This window comes from Bubalus bubalis, chromosome 3, assembly GCF_019923935.1.
Source record: "Bubalus bubalis isolate 160015118507 breed Murrah chromosome 3, NDDB_SH_1, whole genome shotgun sequence".
Lineage (NCBI taxonomy): Eukaryota > Metazoa > Chordata > Mammalia > Artiodactyla > Bovidae > Bubalus > Bubalus bubalis.
In genome coordinates, this window is record NC_059159.1 from 116,510,084 (window position 1) to 116,529,066 (window position 18,983).

The 18,983-nt window shown below is 40.8% G+C and overlaps 1 long non-coding RNA gene across 1 annotated transcript in view; it reads left to right on the forward strand.

Moving 5' to 3' along the window:
* Nucleotides 1-222: 222 nt before the first annotated feature.
* Nucleotides 223-18,983, forward strand: part of LOC112583906 — a 264,902-nt gene continuing 246,141 nt past the window's right edge. The window contains exon 1 of the long non-coding RNA XR_006549966.1: nt 223-348. This is a non-coding gene — a long non-coding RNA (uncharacterized LOC112583906). The remainder of the gene's footprint in view (nt 349-18,983) is intronic.

The following is an 18,983-nucleotide window of genomic DNA, read 5'->3' on the forward strand; positions in this document are numbered from 1 at the left end:
GGTGCTGGAAAAAGGCATCCTGCAAGCCATGGTTGAGTGTTGACCTGGTTCCAGATTCATCGCTGCAATCAGCTGTGCTTTGTGCTCCTTGGAGAGTCACTTTGGCCTGTCTGAAGGAGTCAGCTGTTGTAAATTATAAGTGTGGATCCAGGGGATAATTCTTGGCTTTCATCATGCTGTGAAGGCTCCAGCAATTAATTTCTTCTGTTCTTCTTGCAGCCAAGGATTCTCCACATTATTCATCTCTTTGGGCAAAAGCTATCGGTGGCTTCTGAGTTATTTTCTCATTAGGCGTTTGATGGGAATTACTTGATTGTGGATGGCTTGTACTTGTAGTTCATTTTGCAGGTAGGTTCTGCCCAGGTAAGACTTCAGCAGTAGCTTAATTTGTCTTAAGCTCCCAAGGCACAGAGTTCAGTGTGGTGTTTCCGTTAGACACAAAGGTACCAGCTTGGCGTTTTTGAATCCAGAGATACAACTTGCTGATGCTTTCAAAGTGGCTGGTTTCCCCGTGTGCACATAACAGGACCCAGAGAGTTAAAACTGGGCTTTTGTTTCTGTTACCTTATAGGAAAACAAAACCGAAAAAGGGCCCTGAATACCAAAAAAAAAAAAAAAAAAAAAAAAAGCCCCTGAATAGCAACCTTTCCAGTCGGGAGATTTAACACTGAAACAAAACAGAGTCTGAAAGAGCCCTGGATCTGGCAAGCCACAGGGAAGAAACTGTGCAGGGCAGAGGATGGAATTTAGCCCCCAGGAGTCTGTCTCAAGTCTCAGGAGCTCACAGAGAATTCAGAGGATGAAGATGGGGTCCCTGCAGGACGGTCCTGCTGATCGTTTACGTTTTTGTGTGTGGGAAGGGTTGATAAATTCACTTCATGGTACATGTAGTGATTTAGCCCTGTCTTTCAACCCACTCCAGTATTCTTGCCTGGAAAATCCCATGGACTGAGGATCCTGGTAGGCTACATGTCCATGGCGTCGCAAAGAGTTGGACACGACTGAGTGACTTCACTTTCACTTTCACTTTCTTAATTAGTAAGTAGTGTTCCTTCTTCAGGGTCTTTGTTAGGCCCATACTGCTGCCACATCACCAGGGAAAGGACACGAACACTGCTTAATGAAAGGGATACTTTGAGTTTTCACAGTCTCATGGAAACAGTTCCATTGAGAGGCAGGAGTAGAGAGGAGCTGCATTCAGATAGCCAGAGTGTTGCTTGCTTCTCAGGAGGCCAGCTTGGGTATCTTGCAACCCCCAGGCATGGAAGCCAGGACTTTCCTCCTCCTTCCGGAGAGGTATAATTAAGGACTGCTGGCTTAATTATACCATGGACAAGTTGGTCTTTCGTGCTCTTAGTCTTTTCTGTGATGAGAAACTCACTTCATAGTATATCACCCACTCTTAGCACAGCTCATGGCAAAGTAGTCATTTAATAACTATTTGATGAATGAATGAATAGGTAATTGACCAGGGCTGGGAATCCGTCATTTTGGTGCCTTCATGTTGCCATGCAACCTGCCTCGCTTTTCTCATTTCTTTTGCATCCGTAGCACAATTGTCCTGCTTGCAGTTCTGCGGCTGCTGAAGTAGCCATCTCATTGGAATGTAATTGGAACAGCTCATTCTCTCTGAGGTGTAATAGTAGATAATGAATAATGTAATGTGCTACCCTCGAAGGGTTATGCACATTTGAACAGGTGACAGGTAACTGTAGACAGAGTCAATAATAAGAATAGATTTGTAGTAAAGGTGAAATTTCAAGTCAATGACAGGGCACCGACTTCAGGCAGGAGGGGGCCCTTCTGTGTTTTCCCCTCATACCACAAGGCCCCGTGAACTCTCGATCCTCAACATAGATGATCTGACAGAGGTGCCCTGAAGTGCCCGAGTCACCCTGAGGGAGTGTCTTTCTGTCTCCTCACTGGACAAGAATCCAGGTCTTCTTGAGGCCAGCCTGATCTCATGTGGCATTGGAGACCAGAGGGAGCAGGGCAGGAAATAGGGAAATAGGAACAAGTTCACTACTTGCTTTTCAGAGTTCTCCAGTCAAGCAAAACTCATGTGGGGCTAATGAGTGCTGAAAATAATCTGCAGCTCTGACAGCCTCCTTTAATGGAAGTCGTGTGTTGAACATGAAGTCAAAGTCCATAACCATCAGTTCTTCTTCAGTGGGAGGGCACGAAGGGAAGGGGATGATTGCCCCCCCCTTTTTCTTTTAATTCAGTGAGGCAAGGACTGACTGATTTATTTACTTACTTATTTGGCCACCCACAGCATGTGGGATCTTAGTTTCCCAACCAGGGTTTGAACCCTCACCCCTGCATTGGAAATGCGGAGTCTTAACCAAGGGACCATCAGAGAAATCTGGGGCTGGTTGCCTTTTGACAGAGGTGAAGAAGCTGAGTTCCTGGCCTATAGGACAGCCTAGCCAAGGTCATTCAGCAAGCAGCCGAACTGCTTGGCTGCTACTAGCCCAGCTCACTGTTGCCCTGAAGATTCAGTATGGCAATTGGAAAGCAGAGCAGCATCTGAGTCAGTCTCTTTGGTGGGGCTGTGGGGAGAGTGGGTGTCAGCAGTCTAGGCTTGCAGAGGCTCTGAAACAATACCGAATATTTTGTAACAGGTATGTGCTGAGTGTTCTTCTCTCACTCCCTACATTTGGGGCATTCAGCATATAATCCTGCAATTAGTTCATTAAAAAAATGAAAAAATGACTTGCAGGTCACCTTTAAAACAAACGGAGAAGCAGTTTTGAATTTAGCAATTTTTCATTTTTGACATCCAGTACTACCTCAAGCTCTGCAGTTACAAATAATGCTTGTGGGGGACGGATCCTTTTATGCACATTGGAAGAAAGAAGGGTTATACATTATGAATAGAACAAGGATAAAGGAATTGGCTGTGTAGTGCAAGGTATTTGGAGTGCATTAATCAGCCCATCTCTTTTAGAGCGAGAATCATTTTTAAAAATGGGTATTAAACAGAATGCAAACAATTTGTGCTACTCAAGTCTGCTTGATGTACAATGGATGAAGGAGGGCAAAGTGAAGGTGAGAAAGCACAGGGAGCAAGGCACTGAAGAGAGTGCTTCTCAGGGTAAAATGAAGTAAGGAAATGAGCCAGAGCTTGGGAGAACCACCAAGATGGCATCTAGTCTTACTTACATCCCCACAGCCCTTGACACATTGATTCATTTATCACTTTACAAGCAGCAGTTGGCTGCCTGTCACGGGCCATCCTTGATCCCATGGAATGCCCATGCTAGGGGAGAAGACAGATGCCTATGCAGAGGCTACCAGTAGGACTTGCTATAAGGGAAGCAAGCACAAGGAAGCTGTATCAGTTAGGAATGCTTTCCTTTACAAAGTAATGAAAAAGTGGGCATCAGTGGTTTAAATAAATAGTCTTAGATTTTTCTCATACCAAGCAGTCAGGAAGTAGGCAGCTGGGGTCTAACCCCTCAATCCGTGAGGGCTGGTATCTCTGATTTTCTTGAACCCTTTTTCAGTGTTTGAAGATGGCAACTGTACATCTGCTTCCAGAACAAAGGAGAGGCTACAGGTAACTAACTAGCTTGTTCATCATGGCAGGAAAGCCCTTTCTCTAAGCCCCAAGGCAGATTCCCACTGACACCTCACAAGCCCCAACTGTGTTAGGTGGCATGCCTTCTTCACACCAGCTACAAGGGGAACCAAGAAAGTGAGAACTTGGCTTTTCCAGGTCTCCCGTCTAAGCCTTGCCCTCTACCCCAGGAGGCTAACAGATGAGACACCAGAGGGCTTCCTTTCTTTTGGGTTTGGTTCGTGGGCAGTGCTGGACAGATGGAGGGAAGGAGGAGAGCAAGACAACGCTCTTGGAGAGGACAGCATCTTTGCCCTTGGCTCCACCTTGTGTGGCTGCGGCAGGCAGGCAGCCTACGCAGTTTCTGTCAGGTGGCCGTCGTCTCCTCCTCGGCAGGTGACAGCTGACTTTCCTTTCCTTTCCGGTCTAGAGCTGTCCTCCTGCCACTCATGCTCGTCACCTCCCCTCCCCAGCGTGGACTGCAGTATTCATTAGACTTTCTCTCTTTCCAGTCCTTTGCAAATAGGCCCTTGGTGAAGCTCTTCTTAAATTACCCCACGTGAATGCACTGTTTCCTGTGTGCACCCTGACTGATATAATAGGAGGGTTGGAAATTGGTGTTCTTGGAGCCACTCAGCATTGTCTGTCAGAGGCACCCATTCCCTGGGTGGGGGAGTATGTGGGTAGTTGTGGGGTGTCTAGGAGGGTTCACAGAGGAGCTGATGTCTGAGGGAAATTTCAAAGAATAAGTAGAATAGCACCAGGTAGGGAAGGGATGGGAGATGGAGGGGATGTAGAACTTTGTGGCAAGAGGAGTTAATATGTGCAAACCTGTAAAGGTGCAAGGAAGCATGGGATAGCTGAGCAGCGGTGTGGAGAACGGAAGGCTCTGTGAAGCACAGGACAGAAGAGTGGGCGTCATGAACACCAGCAATGTTTGGAGTTCGATCCTGAGGGCGACAGGGTGCCTTAAATGATTTTGAGAAGGGTCTGGCTTAAACTGTGCTTTACAAAGCTGATGCAGGATTATTACAGTGGGTTGAAAAACCGTCTGAGAGAGGTTAAGGAAGTTTCTCCAACTTTTCTCTATGAAATGATAAAACTCTAAATGAAGACTAGCCTTCCCTGAAGACCTTCCCCACCCAAAGCAGTTGCTACGTAGCCCTATTACACCCTGTATCACAGAGCATTATGGTATTATTATATTATTATAATAGAGTGCTGTAGTTTGCTATGTTATTGACTTTTCCATTTATCTATACAACCCCATGGGGCTAGGGACCATGTCTCAAATTATCTTTGTGTTCCCAGCACAGTGTGGGACACGATACATATCCCATAATTGTCTGTTGAATCGAATGGAAGGGCTGCGATCGTCATCTACTGACAGACCTACTTTATATGCAAAGCGGTTACCTGCGGTGACTACAGTATAGCTTGATCTCGTATCCTATAGTTGTTCTCTTTCTGATTGAAAGACAGAAGGGACAAAAGGGAAGAGAGGGAAGAATGGTAGGAAGGAAGCAATGAAGTGAGGAAGTGTTATGAGTAAGTCTGGTTTTCTGGGTGATGTGGATGAGAAGGGCAGGGATGGGGGTGTTGGACCAGCTAGGGCATAGAAATCTACTGTGCATGACCCCCAAAATCCCAAACCAGAAGAAATCAAAGACAGATCTACTTCGTTCAGTGAAATGCAAGAGGGGAAAACAGATTGGGTAGCCAACACTGTACCTTCATCGTCCTCATGCAGGCTGAATTGTTCTTGCATGGGCCAGGGTTGCTGCCCAGAAGTCTTTTCTGGAAGCACAGGAAAGGAACAGGGTTGCCTCAGATCCTGAATCATGTGCAGAAGTTATTTATAAGAGTTGCTTCCCTTCAGTCATCTGGCAGGGGATGAAAGGCCCTCTAACTCATTTCCTTGATAGTGTTAAAAAAAATGCAGTCTGACCAGATGCATCACTCAGAAAAAAATGGGTAGCAAGAGAAAAGATAGTAATACATTTTGAAGGGAGAATTGAAAACAGTTTTTGATAGTTAAGAAGAATACAGCCACAGATTAGAAAACTTAGATATCTATAAAAACTTGATTAACTTGAATATTCTGGAAAAAGTGTCAGAGAACAGTTAAATGTGTCTTTAAAACCTATAAGGTTGTGTTGGCTGAGATAGTGTCTTAGGACTTCAGAAGGAAATTTTCCAGTGGTTTCTCTTCTAAGCCAGGCACTTGCCATATTATCTCATTTAAATCTTAGAAAACACAGAAGTTGATGTTATTGCATTCATTTTGCTGAAGAGGAAACAAGCTTATGAAGCTTCAGTAACCCACCCAAGGGCACACAAAATGTGATGGAGCTGGGACTTTGATCCAGTGTCTGATTTCAGTGATTGTTAACTTTGTCCAGCATGCAGCTCTCATGACATTTGTATCAGTCTGTATTTCCCCCCAGGTACCCATATTCTGTTATTTAGTTTGATTCCAGATGTTTCTCCGAGGGGGGTTAATTCTCAATCCTAATAAAAGTTTCAGTTGTAAAATTGCATCTTGAATCTTAATCTTTCCTTGCACAAGAAAAATAGGGATCATTAGGACTCTTGAATTAATCTTTCTAATAACACAGTTTTTCTTTCTCTCAGGGTTTTTTGTAAAGCTTTGATGATTTACTGTGTATTGGTCCTATGGAGTATTTATTTCAGGAATAGCGTGTGACCATCGTTACCAGGCCTGTGGTTTCATTCATCTGTTTTTGCTCTGCAGTGAAGGCAGGTGACACATGCATCTTGGATGTGCTGGGCTCTGAGGGTGAACAAACCCCCCACCAGGTCGTGGTAAGAGCATCTACTTTTGGTCTTTATCAGCAATTAGCTTGGAACCTGTTCACAGGATGATTGCAGTGAGATATGTCTCATATTTCTTCAGGTGCTGAAATGTGGGATTTCTTGTTGGTGTTAAACAATCTGGAGTGCACCATCTCAGTGGCACCAGCCACCATGGCCTGTGGTGCTGGGCCCTTACGTGTGTGACTGAAAGCTCCCTGGGAGAATGGTGTCCTCTGGCTGTAGGGAAGTGATGACTTCTGTGTTTGGCTTGGAAAGCTTGTTCTTCCTGGGCCATGGTCGCGGCAGTTTCCTGTCCACTGGTGGAGGTCATACCTTATATACCATGACCCTTGGCCTATCCTGTGGCTTTGGCTCTTGTGAACTCAAGGCATCTTTGCTATTGTCATTAGCCTGAGATCTGAGCTCTCAGAGAAATTCAGGTTCTCAGGAACCCTGCACCTAAGGCTCAGAGAATGTCTTCAGAGGCTGCGAGTAGTCTTTACAATATGCGTTTCCTTAATGATTCATTTCTTAGTACTTGGTACTCTCTTTGGTTATAGGCACTCAATTTCTTATGTTACTTGTGTCAGACCCTGGGTCCATCGTGGTGATAACTAGAATGTAGCAGGATTGATACATGTCTGCTAAACGAGTGGCCCCCCAGCACGAGTCAGCCTCCTTTCCTTTCTTTGCTTCCTTGCCTGTTAACTTGGTGAAGGGGATCTTGACTGCTATCACTGCCACCAACTTAGGCATGAGTCACGTTGAAGACACACATACATTTACAGCCCAGCTAATGACTGACTCTGAGCCCTCGTGGAGCTGATTTTTCAGTTGTGGCCTTTAACTCTTTCTATAGTCCCATGAATAAGATTATGTTATCCTCTTCTGCTGCTCCCTGAATTTGGAGGAGGCTTGCTGTACATGGTTTTGCATTACTGAGACTTTGGGAGCAAGTCAGATATGCAGATGACAGAACCCTTATGGCAGAAAGTGAAGAGGAATGAAAAAGCCTCTTGATGAAAGTGAAAGAGGAGAGTGAAAAAGTTGGCTGAAAGCTCAACATTCAGAAAACGAAGATTATGGCATCTGGTCCCATCACTTCATGGGAAATAGATGGGGAAACAGTGGAAACAGTGACAGACTATTTTTTGGGCTCCAAAATCACTGCAGATGGTGACTGCAGCCATGAAATTAAAAGACGCTTACTCCTTGGAAAGAAAGTGATGACCAACCTAGATAGCACATTCAAAAGCAGAGACATTACTTTGCCAACAAAGGTCTGTCTAGTCAAGGCTATGGTTTTTCCAGTGGTCATGTATGGATGTGAGAGTTGGACTGTGAAGAAAGCTGAGTGCCAAAGAATTGATGCTTTTGAACTGTGGTGTTGGAGAAGACTCTTGCAAGTCCCTTGGACTGCAAGGAGATCCAACCAGTCCATTCTAAAGGAGATTGGTCCTGGGTATACTTTGGAAGGACTGATGCTAAAGCTGAAACTCCAATACTCTGGCCACCTGATGCGAAGAGTTGACTCATTGGAAAAGACTCTGATGCTGGGGGGGATTGGGGGCAGGAGGAGAAGGGGACGACAGAGGATGAGAAGGCTGGATGGCATCACCAACTCGATGGACATGAGTTTGGGTGAACTCCAGGAGTTGGTGATGGACAGGGAGGCCTGGCATGCTGCGATTCATGGGGTCATAAAGAGTTAGAAACAACTGAATGACTGAACTGACTGACTGACCAGTGGGACGGAGGGCTACGTGAATAGTTGGCTGTATGTAGAATGGGGCTGAGAATTCAGTAGAAGGGGAAACTGAGAGCTGCGTGGGATAAATGGAAGCCTTCTCTCACCTCCACATCCTAACTCCCAGAGGCTTCAGGAGGTGGTGTGTTTCCCATATTATATAAAATGGAGAACTAAGCCAGTCTTGCTAAAATCTTGAATAATAATGCAAATTCTGAAAGCTCAAGCAAATTTAGCTGACATTTGGATTGTAAACTATTAATATTATAATCAGAAAATGAAACATTATTTTGACTCCAAAGGCATTAAAAAAATTTTTTTTGGCCGTGCTACACAGCATGTGGGATCTTAGCTCTCTGACCAGGGATCGAACCCACACGCCCTGCATTGGAAGCACACAGTCTTAACCATTGGACCATCATGAAAATCCCTTGACTCCAAAGGCATTTTCTTTCAGGGGTGGACAAATAAACTTAGCAGCCAGGCATGCACAGGTGCGACGGTGACAATGCTGCGCTGTTTCCTTCTGTGGCCCAGGACAGTCTTTTCTATGCACTCTTGTCACTTGTCACATCTGATACAACTGTTATCTCTGGGAAGCCCTGCTATCTTTTACTTCTTTATTCTTCTTTTGCTATTTGGTTTCTTTTAGTTTGGTGGAGAGGAATTCAGAGAAGGATTAAGACAGTGTGTGGCTTCCTGAACCAAAAAGAAACCAAGCACCATATGTACGTAGGTGGTGGCCTAAAAATCAGAAAACTAGAAGCTATATAAAGGAATGCCCTCCTCGTAAAAGCTTCAGTTTAGCAAAACAGTTGCCCTAGGGGGAAAAAAATCACCTCCCTAATTATCCTAAGTCTTTATGAGTGAGACATACTATTCACATCAGGGGGCTTGTTACTTAACTTTAATTCATTTTCTTTTTTTCTCTGTGTTTTCTGGTCCTGGATTAAATTCAAATTGATAAAATGCTTTTGCCAGCCACATTAGTGCCATAAAGACAGAGCTGTCTGCTGTCAGGACACATTTTTATACTTTTAGAAAAACAAGCAGGAAATGATGAAAACCATTTGGAAACTGAAGTGGGGGGAAAAAAGAAATAAATACAAATAATAAAAACATATTACTGCAGGCAATTCATGAACAAGAAGGGGGGAAAACACCAAAAGATCCCTGGCTTTGATTCATACCTTCAGAGAGGTTTCCTTAATGACTGCTCTTTTGTGTCGCCAAAGCAGTGCTCATTTATCAGTCTGTGGTTTAATCCAAACCTATCAGGATGAAAATTCAAGGAGGATGAAGGTTAAATGACAGACATCCTGACTTGGAAACTCCAGAGTTGATAAATGTGTACAAAACTTGACTGAAAAGGCTGAGAGGGAAAAACATCTCTCTTTGGAACCACTGAAAAGGAAGAGGTACTTTGGGTGCGAGAATAGGGAGGCAGGTAGAGTCAGTTTCAGATACATGAGCACATTTTACTTTATTTAATTTAATTTTGGTTTCATATTGAGGTATAGTTGATTTACAATGTATTACTTTCAAGTGTACAGCAAAATTATTCAGTTATACATATACATATATTCATTCTTTTTCAGATTCTTTTCCTATATAGGTTATTACAGAGGTAACTTGACTCAACATTATTTTATTTTATTGTTTATGTCAACTATTGAAGTTTAGTTGATTTATAACATTGTATTAGTTTCTAGTGTACAACAAATTAATTATATATGTATGTGTGTGTAGTCTTTTCCATATTTTTCCCATTATGGTTTATCACAGGATATTGAATATAGGTCCCTGTGCTAGACAATAGGACCTTGTTCTTTATCCATTCTGTATATAATGATTTGCATCTGCTAACCCCCAAACTCCCTATCCAACCCTTCCCAGCTTTCTCTCCCCCTTGGCAATGACAGCTCTGTTTTCTATGATGTCTGTGAGTCTATTTCTGTTTCATAGATAAGTTCGTTTCTGTCATATTTAAGATTTCACATATAAGTGATATCATATGGTATTTGTCTTTCTAACTTATTTCACTTAGTATAATAAAGTCTAGGTCCATCCATGTAGCTGCAAATGGGATTATTATACTTTATGGCTGAGTAATATTCTTGTGTGTGTACACACACACACACACATACCATATCTTCTGTATCCATTCATCTCCTGAGGGACATTTAGGTTGTTGCTATGTCTTTACTATTGCAAATAGTGCTGCTGTGAACATAGGGGTGCATGTATCATTTCAAATTACAATTTTGTCCAGATATATGCCAAGGAGTGGGATTGCTGGATTAGGATTATATAGTAACTATGCTTTTAGTTTTTTGAGGAATCTTTCATACTGTTCTCCATGGTGGCAACACCAATTTACATTCTCATCAACAATGTAAGAGGATTCCCTTTTCTCCACTCCCTCTCCAGCATTTGTTATTTGTAGATTTTTTAATGACAGCCATTCCGATTGGTGTGGGGTGGTACCTCATTGTAGTTTGGATTTGCATTTCTCTAATAATTAATGATGTTGAGCATCTTTTCATGTGCGTGTTGGCCATCTGTATGTCTTTTTTGGAGAAATGTTTATATAAGTCTTCTGCCTATGTTTTGATTGGGTTGTTTGTTGTTGTTGTTGTTATTGAGTTATATGAGCTGTTTATTTTGGAAATTAAACCCTTGTTGGTTGCATCATTTGCAAATATTTTCTCCCAGTCTGTAGGTGTATATTTATTTTGCTTATGATTTCCTTTGCTATGCAAAAGCTTTTAAGTTTGATTAGGTCCCATTTCAGAGAAGGCAATGGCAACCCACTCCAGTACTCTTGCCTGGAAAATCCCATGGGTGGAGGAGCCTGGGAGCTGCAGTTCGTGGGGTTGCTAAGAGTCAGACACGACTGAGCGACTTCATTTTCACTTTTCACTTTCATGCATTGGAGAAGGAAATGGCAACCCACTCCAGTGTTCTTGCCTGGAGAATCCCAGGGACAGAGGAACCTGGTGGGCTGCTGTCTCTGGGGTTGCACAAAGTCGGACATGACTGAAGCGACTTAGCAGCAGCAGCAGGTCCCATTTGTTTATTTTTGCTTTTATATCTGTTGCTTTGGGAGACTGATATAAGAAAACAGTAGATTTAGGGAGGAGCTAAGATGGCAGAGGAGTAGGACGGGGAGAACACTTTCTCCCCCACAGATTCATCAAAAGAACATTTAAACGCCGAGTAAATTCCACAAAACAACTTCTGAATGCTGGCAGAGGACATCAGGCACCCAGAAAAGCAACTCAAGTCTTTGAAAGGAGATGTTTTATCAATGGTGCTGTATAGAAGGAGAAGTTTTGAAACTACTGTAAAAATAAGACCGATAACTGGAAGGAGGAGGCTTAAGTCCAAACCCTGACTCCAGGGAACTCCTGACTCCAAGGAACATTAATTGACAGGAGCTCATCAAACGCCTCCATACCTACACTGAAACCAAGCACCACACAAGGGCCAACAAGTTCCAGGGCAAGACATACCAAACAAATTCTCCAGCAACAAAGGAACACAGCCCTGAGCTCCAAGATACAGGCTGCCCAAAGTCACCCCAAAACCATAGACATCTCATAACTCATTACTGGACACTTCATTGCACTCCAGAGAGAAGAAATACAGCTCCACCCACCAGAACACCGACACAAGCTTCCCTAACCAGAAAACCTTGACAAGCCACCTGTACAAACCCACACACAGCAAGGAAATGCCACAATAAGGAGAACTCCACAAACTGCCAGAATACAGAAAGGACACCCCAAACTCAGCAATTTAAACAAGATGAAGAGACAGAGGAATACCCAGCAGATAAAGGAACAGGATAAATGCCCACCAAACCAAACAAAAGAGGAAAGATAGGGAATCTACCTGATAAAGAATTCCGAATAATGATAGTGAAATTGATCCAAAATCTTGAAATCAAAATGGAATCACAGATAAATAGCCTGGAGACAAGGATTGAGAAGATGCAAGCAAGGTTTAACAAGGACCTAGAAGAAATAAAAAAGAGTCAATATATAATGAATAATGCAATAAATGAAATAAAAAAACACTCTGGAGGCAACAAATAGTAAAATAACAGAGGCAGAAGATAGGATTAGTGAATTAGAAGATAGAATGGTAGAAATAAATGAATCAGAGAGGAAAAAAGAAAAACGAATTAAAAGAAATGAGGACAATCTCAGAGACCTCCAGGACAATATTAAACGCTACAACATTCGAATCATAGGGGTCCCAGAAGAAGAAGACAAAAAGAAAGACCATGAGAAAATACTTGAAGAGATAATAGTTGAAAACTTCCCTAAAATGGGGAAGGAAATCATCACCCAAGTCCAAGAAACCCAGAGAGTCCCAAACAGGATAAACCCAAGGCGAAACACCCCAAGACATATATTAATCAAATTAACAAAGATCAAACACAAAGAACAAATATTAAAAGCAGCAAGGGAAAAACAACAAATAACACACAGGGAATTCCCATAAGGATAACAGCTGATCTTTCAATAGAAACTCTTCAAGCCAGGAGGGAATGGCAAGACATACTTAAAGTGATGAAAGAAAATAACCTACAGTCCCGATTATTGTACCCAGCAAGGATCTCATTCAAATGTGAAGGAGAAATCAAAAGCTTTTCAGACAAGCAAAAGCTGAGAGAGTTCAGCACCACCAAACCAGCTCTCCAACAAATACTAAAGGATATTCTCTAGACAGGAAACACAAAAATGGTGTATAAATTCGAACCCAAAACAATAAAGTAGATGGCAACAGGATCATACTTACCAGTAATTACCTTAAACGTAAATGGGTTGAATACCCCAACCAAAAGACAAAGACTGGCTGAATGGATACAAAAACAAGACCCTTACATATGTTGTCTACAAGAGACCCACCTCAAAACAGGGGACACATACAGACTGAAAGTGAAGGGCTGGAAAAAGATTTTCCATGCAAATAGGGACCAAAAGAAAGCAGGAGTAGCAATACTCATATCAGATAAAATAGACTTTAAAACAAAGGCTGTGAAAAGAGACAAAGACGGTCACTACATAATGATCAAAGGATCAATCCAAGAAGAAGATATAACAATTATAAATATATATGCACCCAACACGGGAGCACCGCAGTATGTAAGACAAATGCTAACAAGTATGAAAGGAGAAATTAACAATAACACAATCATAGTGGGAGACTTTAATACCCCACTCACACCTATGGATAGATCAACTAAACAGAAAATTAACAAGGAAACACAAACTTTAAATGATACAATAGACCAGTTAGACCTAATTGATATCTATAGGACATTTCATCCCAAAACAATGAATTTCACCTTTTTCTCAAGCGCACATGGAACCTTCTCCAGGATAGATCACATCCTGGGCCATAAATCTAGCTTGGGTAAATTCAAAAAAATTGAAATCATTCCAAGCATCTTTTCTGACCACAATGCAGTAAGATTAGATCTCTATTACAGGAGAAAAACTATTAAAAAATCCAACATATGGAGGCTGAACAACACGCTGCTGAATAACCAACAAATCACAGAAGAAATCAAAAAAGAAATCAAAATTTGCATAGAAATGAATGAAAATGAAAACACAACAACCCAAAACCTGTGGGACACAGTAAAAGCAGTCCTAAGGGGAAAGTTCATAGCAGTACAGGCACACCTCAAGAAACAAGAAAAAAGTCAAATAAATAACCTAACTCTACACCTAAAGCAACTAGAAAAGGAAGAAATGAAGAACCCCAGGGTTAGTAGAAGGAAAGAAATCTTAAAACTTAGGGCAGAAATAAATGCAAAAGAAACAAAAGAGACCATATAAAAATCAACAAAGCCAAAAGCTGGTTCTTTGAAAGGATAAATAAAATTGACAAACCATTAGCCAGACTCATCAAAAAACATAGGGAGAAAAATCAAATCAATAAAATTAGAAATGAAAACGGAGAGATCACAACAGACAACACACAAATACAAAGGATCATAAGAGACTACTATCAACAATTATATGCCAATCAAATGAACAACGTGGAAGAAATGGACAAATTCTTAGAAAAGTACAACTTTCCAAAACTGGACCAGGACGAAATAGAAAATCTTAACAGACCCATCACAAGCACGGAAATTGAAACTGTAATCAGAAATCTTCCAGCAAACAAAAGCCCAGGTCCAGAGGGCTTCACAGCTGAATTCTACCAAAAATTTAGAGAAGAGCTAACACCTATCCTACTCAAACTCTTCCAGAAAATTGCAGAGGAAAGTAAACTTGCAAACTCATTCTATGAGGCCACCATCACCCTAATACCAAAACCTGACAAAGATGCCACAAAAAAAGAAAACTACAGGCCAATATCACTGATGAACATAGATGCAAAAATCCTTAACAAAATTCTAGCAATCAGAATCCAACAACACATTAAAAAGATCATACACCATGACCAAGTGGGCTTTATCCCAGGGATGCAAGGATTCTTCAATATCCGCAAATCAATCAATGTAATACACCACATTAACAAATTGAAAAATAAAAACCATATGATTATCTCAATAGATGCAGAGAAAGCCTTTGACAAAATTCAACATCCATTTATGATAAAAACTCTCCAGAAAGCAGGACTAGAAGGAACATACCTCAACATAATAAAAGCTATATATGACAAACCCACAGCAAACATTATCCTCAATGGTGAAAAATTGAAAGCATTTCCTCTAAAGTCAGGAACAAGACAAGGGTGCCCACTTTCACCATTACTATTCAACATAGTTTTGGAAGTTTTGGCCACAGCAATCAGAGCAGAAAAAGAAATAAAAGGAATCCAAATTGGAAAAGAAGAAGTAAAACTCTCACTAGTTGCAGATGACATGATCCTCTACATAGAAAACCCTAAAGACTTCACCAGAAAATTACTAGAACTAATCAATGATTATAGTCAAGTTGCAGGATATAAAATCAACACACAGAAATCCCTTGCATGCCTATACACTAATAATGAGAAAACAGAAAGAGAAATTAAGGAAACAATTCCATTCACCATTGCAATGGAAAGAATAAAATACTTGGGAATATATCTACCTAAAGAAACTAAAGACCTATATATAGAAAACTATAAAACACTGGTGAAAGAAATCAAAGAGGACACTAAGAGATGGAGAAATATACCATGTTCATGGATTGGAAGAATCAATATAGTGAAAATGAATATACTACCGAAAGCAATTTATAGATTCAATGCAATCCCTATCAAGCTACCAATGGTATTCTTCACAGAGCTAGAACAAATAATTTCCCAATTTGTATGGAAATACAAAAAACCTCGAATAGCCAAAGCTATCTTGAGAAAGAAGAATGGAACTGGAGGAATCAACCTACCTGACTTCAGGCTGTACTACAAAGCCACAGTCATCAAGACAGTATGGTACTGGCACAAAGACAGAAATATAGATCAATGGAACAAAATAGAAAGCCCAGAGATAAATCCACGCACCTATGGACACCTTATCTTTGACAAAGGAGGCAAGAATATACAATGGATTAAACACAATGTTTTTGACAAGTGGTGCTGGGAAAACTGGTCAACCACTTGTAAAAGAATGAAACTAGAACACTTTCTAACACCATACACAAAAATAAACTCAAAATGGATTAAAGATCTAAACGTAAGACCAGAAACTATAAAACTCCTAGAGGAGAACATAGGCAAAACACTCTCCGACATACATCACAGCAGGATCCTCTATGACCCACCTCCCAGAATATTGGAAATAAAAGCAAAAATAAACAAATGGGACCTAATTAAACTTAGAAGCTTCTGCACAACAAAGGAAACTATTAGCAAGGTGAAAAGACAGCCTTCGGAATGGGAGAAAATAATAGCAAATGAAGCAACTGACAAACAACTAATCTCGAGAATATACAAGCAACTCCTACAGCTCAATTCCAGAAAAATAAATGACCCAATCAAAAAATGGGCCAAAGAACTAAATAGACATTTCTCCAAAGAAGACATACAGATGGCTAACAAACACATGAAAAGATGCTCAACATCACTCATTATCAGAGAAATGCAAATCAAAACCACTGTGAGGTACCATTTCACGCCAGTCAGAATGGCTGCGATCCAAAATCAGCAAGCAATAAATGCTGGAGAGGGTGTGGAGAAAAGGGAACCCTCTTACACTGTTAGTGGGAATGCACTGTTCTCCACTATGGAGAACAGTGTGGAGATTCCTTAAAAAACTGGAAATAGACCTGCCTTATGATCCAGCAATCCCACTGCTGGGCATACACACTGAGGAAACCAGAAGGGAAAGAGACACGTGTACCCCAATGTTCATCGCAGCACTGTTTATAATAGCCAGGACATGGAAGCAACCTAGATGTCCATCAGCAGATGAATGGATAAGAAAGCAGTGGTACATATACACAATGGAGTATTACTCAGCCATTAAAAAGAATTCATTTGAATCAGTTCTAATTAGATGGATGAAACTGGAGCCTATTATACAGAGTGAAGTAAGCCAGAAAGAAAAACACCAATACAGTATACTAACGCATATATATGGAATTTAGAAAGATGGTAACAATAACCCTGTGTACGAGACAGCAAAAGAGACACTGATGTATAGAACAGTCTTATGGACTCTGTTGGAGAGGGAGAGGGTGGGAAGATTTGGGAGAATGGCATTGAAACATGTAAAATATCATGTATGAAACGAGTCGCCAGTCAGGTTCGATGCACGATACTGGATGCTTGGGGCTGGTGCACTGGGACGACCCAGAGGGATGGTATGAGGAGGGAGGAGGGAGGAGGGCTCAGGATGGGGAACACATGTATACCTGTGGAGGATTCATTTCGATATTTGGCAAAACAATACAATATTGTGAAGTTTAAAAATAAAATAAAATTTAAAAAAAAAGAAAGAAAAGAAAACAGTAGTATTATTTACATCAGAGAATGTTTTACCTATGTTCTTTTCTAGGAGTTTTTTGCTATCATGTCTTATATTTAAGTCTTTAAGCCATTTGGAGTTTTTTTTTTTTGTGTGCATGGTGTGAGGGTATGTTCTAACTTCATTAATTTACATGTGGCTCTCCAACTTTCCCAACACCACTTGCTGAAGATGTTTCTTCATTGTATGTTCTTGCCTCCTTTGGTGAAAATTGACTGTAGATGTATTGATTTATTTCTGGGCTCTCTATTCTATTCCATTGATTTATGTGTCTATTTGGGGGGCACATTTTGTTTTTAACAGAGCATTTAATTGTTTGTGAGTCAGATGGAAATTTTGAGCTGTGTCTCTCTTATGTATCAGTGCTGATAAACTTTTGCTAAGTTTATTGTAGCCCAAAGCATAGGGATTAATCATGGAAAAATAAGTTTTAACAAAATAATAAGATGTTTGCACGTCTTTCTTTCTGATCCCCAGGAGGCTTGTTGGATCCCACCATCTCCTCCCTTTCTCAAATGTAGTTAGTCTCTCCCCACTAAGATGTGTATATGTTCAGTCATGTCATGTCTGACTCTTTGTGACTCCATGGACTGTAGCCCACTAGGCTCCTCTGTCCATGGAATTTTCCAGGCAAGAATACTGGAATGGATTACCATTTCCTCTTCCAAGGGATCTTTCTGACCCAGGGATCAAACCAGTGTCTCTTGCATCTGCTGCATTGGCAGGAAGATTCTTTACCACTGTGTCACCTGGGAAGCCCCTATAAAATGCCCCTTGTCTATTACTTTTGCTTGTCCTGACATATAGCACAATGTCTGGTATATAGTAGGTGCTCAATAAGTGTTTGCTTAGTTGACTCAAATTTTATTTGGAGATGCTCTTGTATATTGGTTGCCTCTAGGATATTGCACAACGATGAAAACTTTTCATTAGACACAGCTTTTACCTGGCTATTGAAATTGGTGTAGTATTTAAGAATTTGACTCTAAATTCAATGTCAATTACCCCTAAGACCAGGAATAAGATAAGCATGTCCACTTTCACCACTATTATTCAACATAGTTTTGGAAGTCCTAGCTACAGAAATCAGAGAAGAAAAAGAAAGAAAAGGAATCCAGATCAGAAAAGAAGAAGTAAAGCTCTCACTGTCTGCAGATGACATGATACTGTACATGTATCATGTACAGAAAACCCTAAAAATAGTATCAGAAAATTACTAGAGCTAATCAGTGAATTTAACAAAGTTGCAGGATACAAAATCAATACACAGAAATCACTTGCATTTCTATATGATAATAATGAAAAATCAGAAAGAGAAATTAAGGAATCAGTCCCATTCACCATTGCAACGAAAAGAATTAAATATCTAGGAATAAATTTACCTAAGGAGACAAAAGATCTGTACACCGAAAATTATAAGATGCTAATGAAATAAATCAAAGATGACATAAACAGATGGAGAGGTATTCCATGTTCCTGAGTAGGAAGAATCAATATTGTGAAAATGACTATACTACCAAACATGATCTACAGATTCAATACTATCCCTATCAAATTACCAATGGCATTTTTCACAGAACTAGAACAAAAAAAATTCACAATTCATATGGAAACACAAAAGACCCCGAATATCCAAAGCAGTCTGAGAAAGAAGAATAGAGCTGGAAGAATCAACCTTCCTGATTTCAGATTATACTACAAAGCTACAGTCATCAAGATAGTATGGTACTAGCACAAAAACAGAAATATAGACCAATGCAACAAGATATAAAGCCAAGAAATAAACCCATGCATGTATGGGTACCTTATTTTTGACAAAGGACACAAGAATATACAATGGGGCAAAAACAGCCTCTTAATAAAATGGTGCTGGGAAA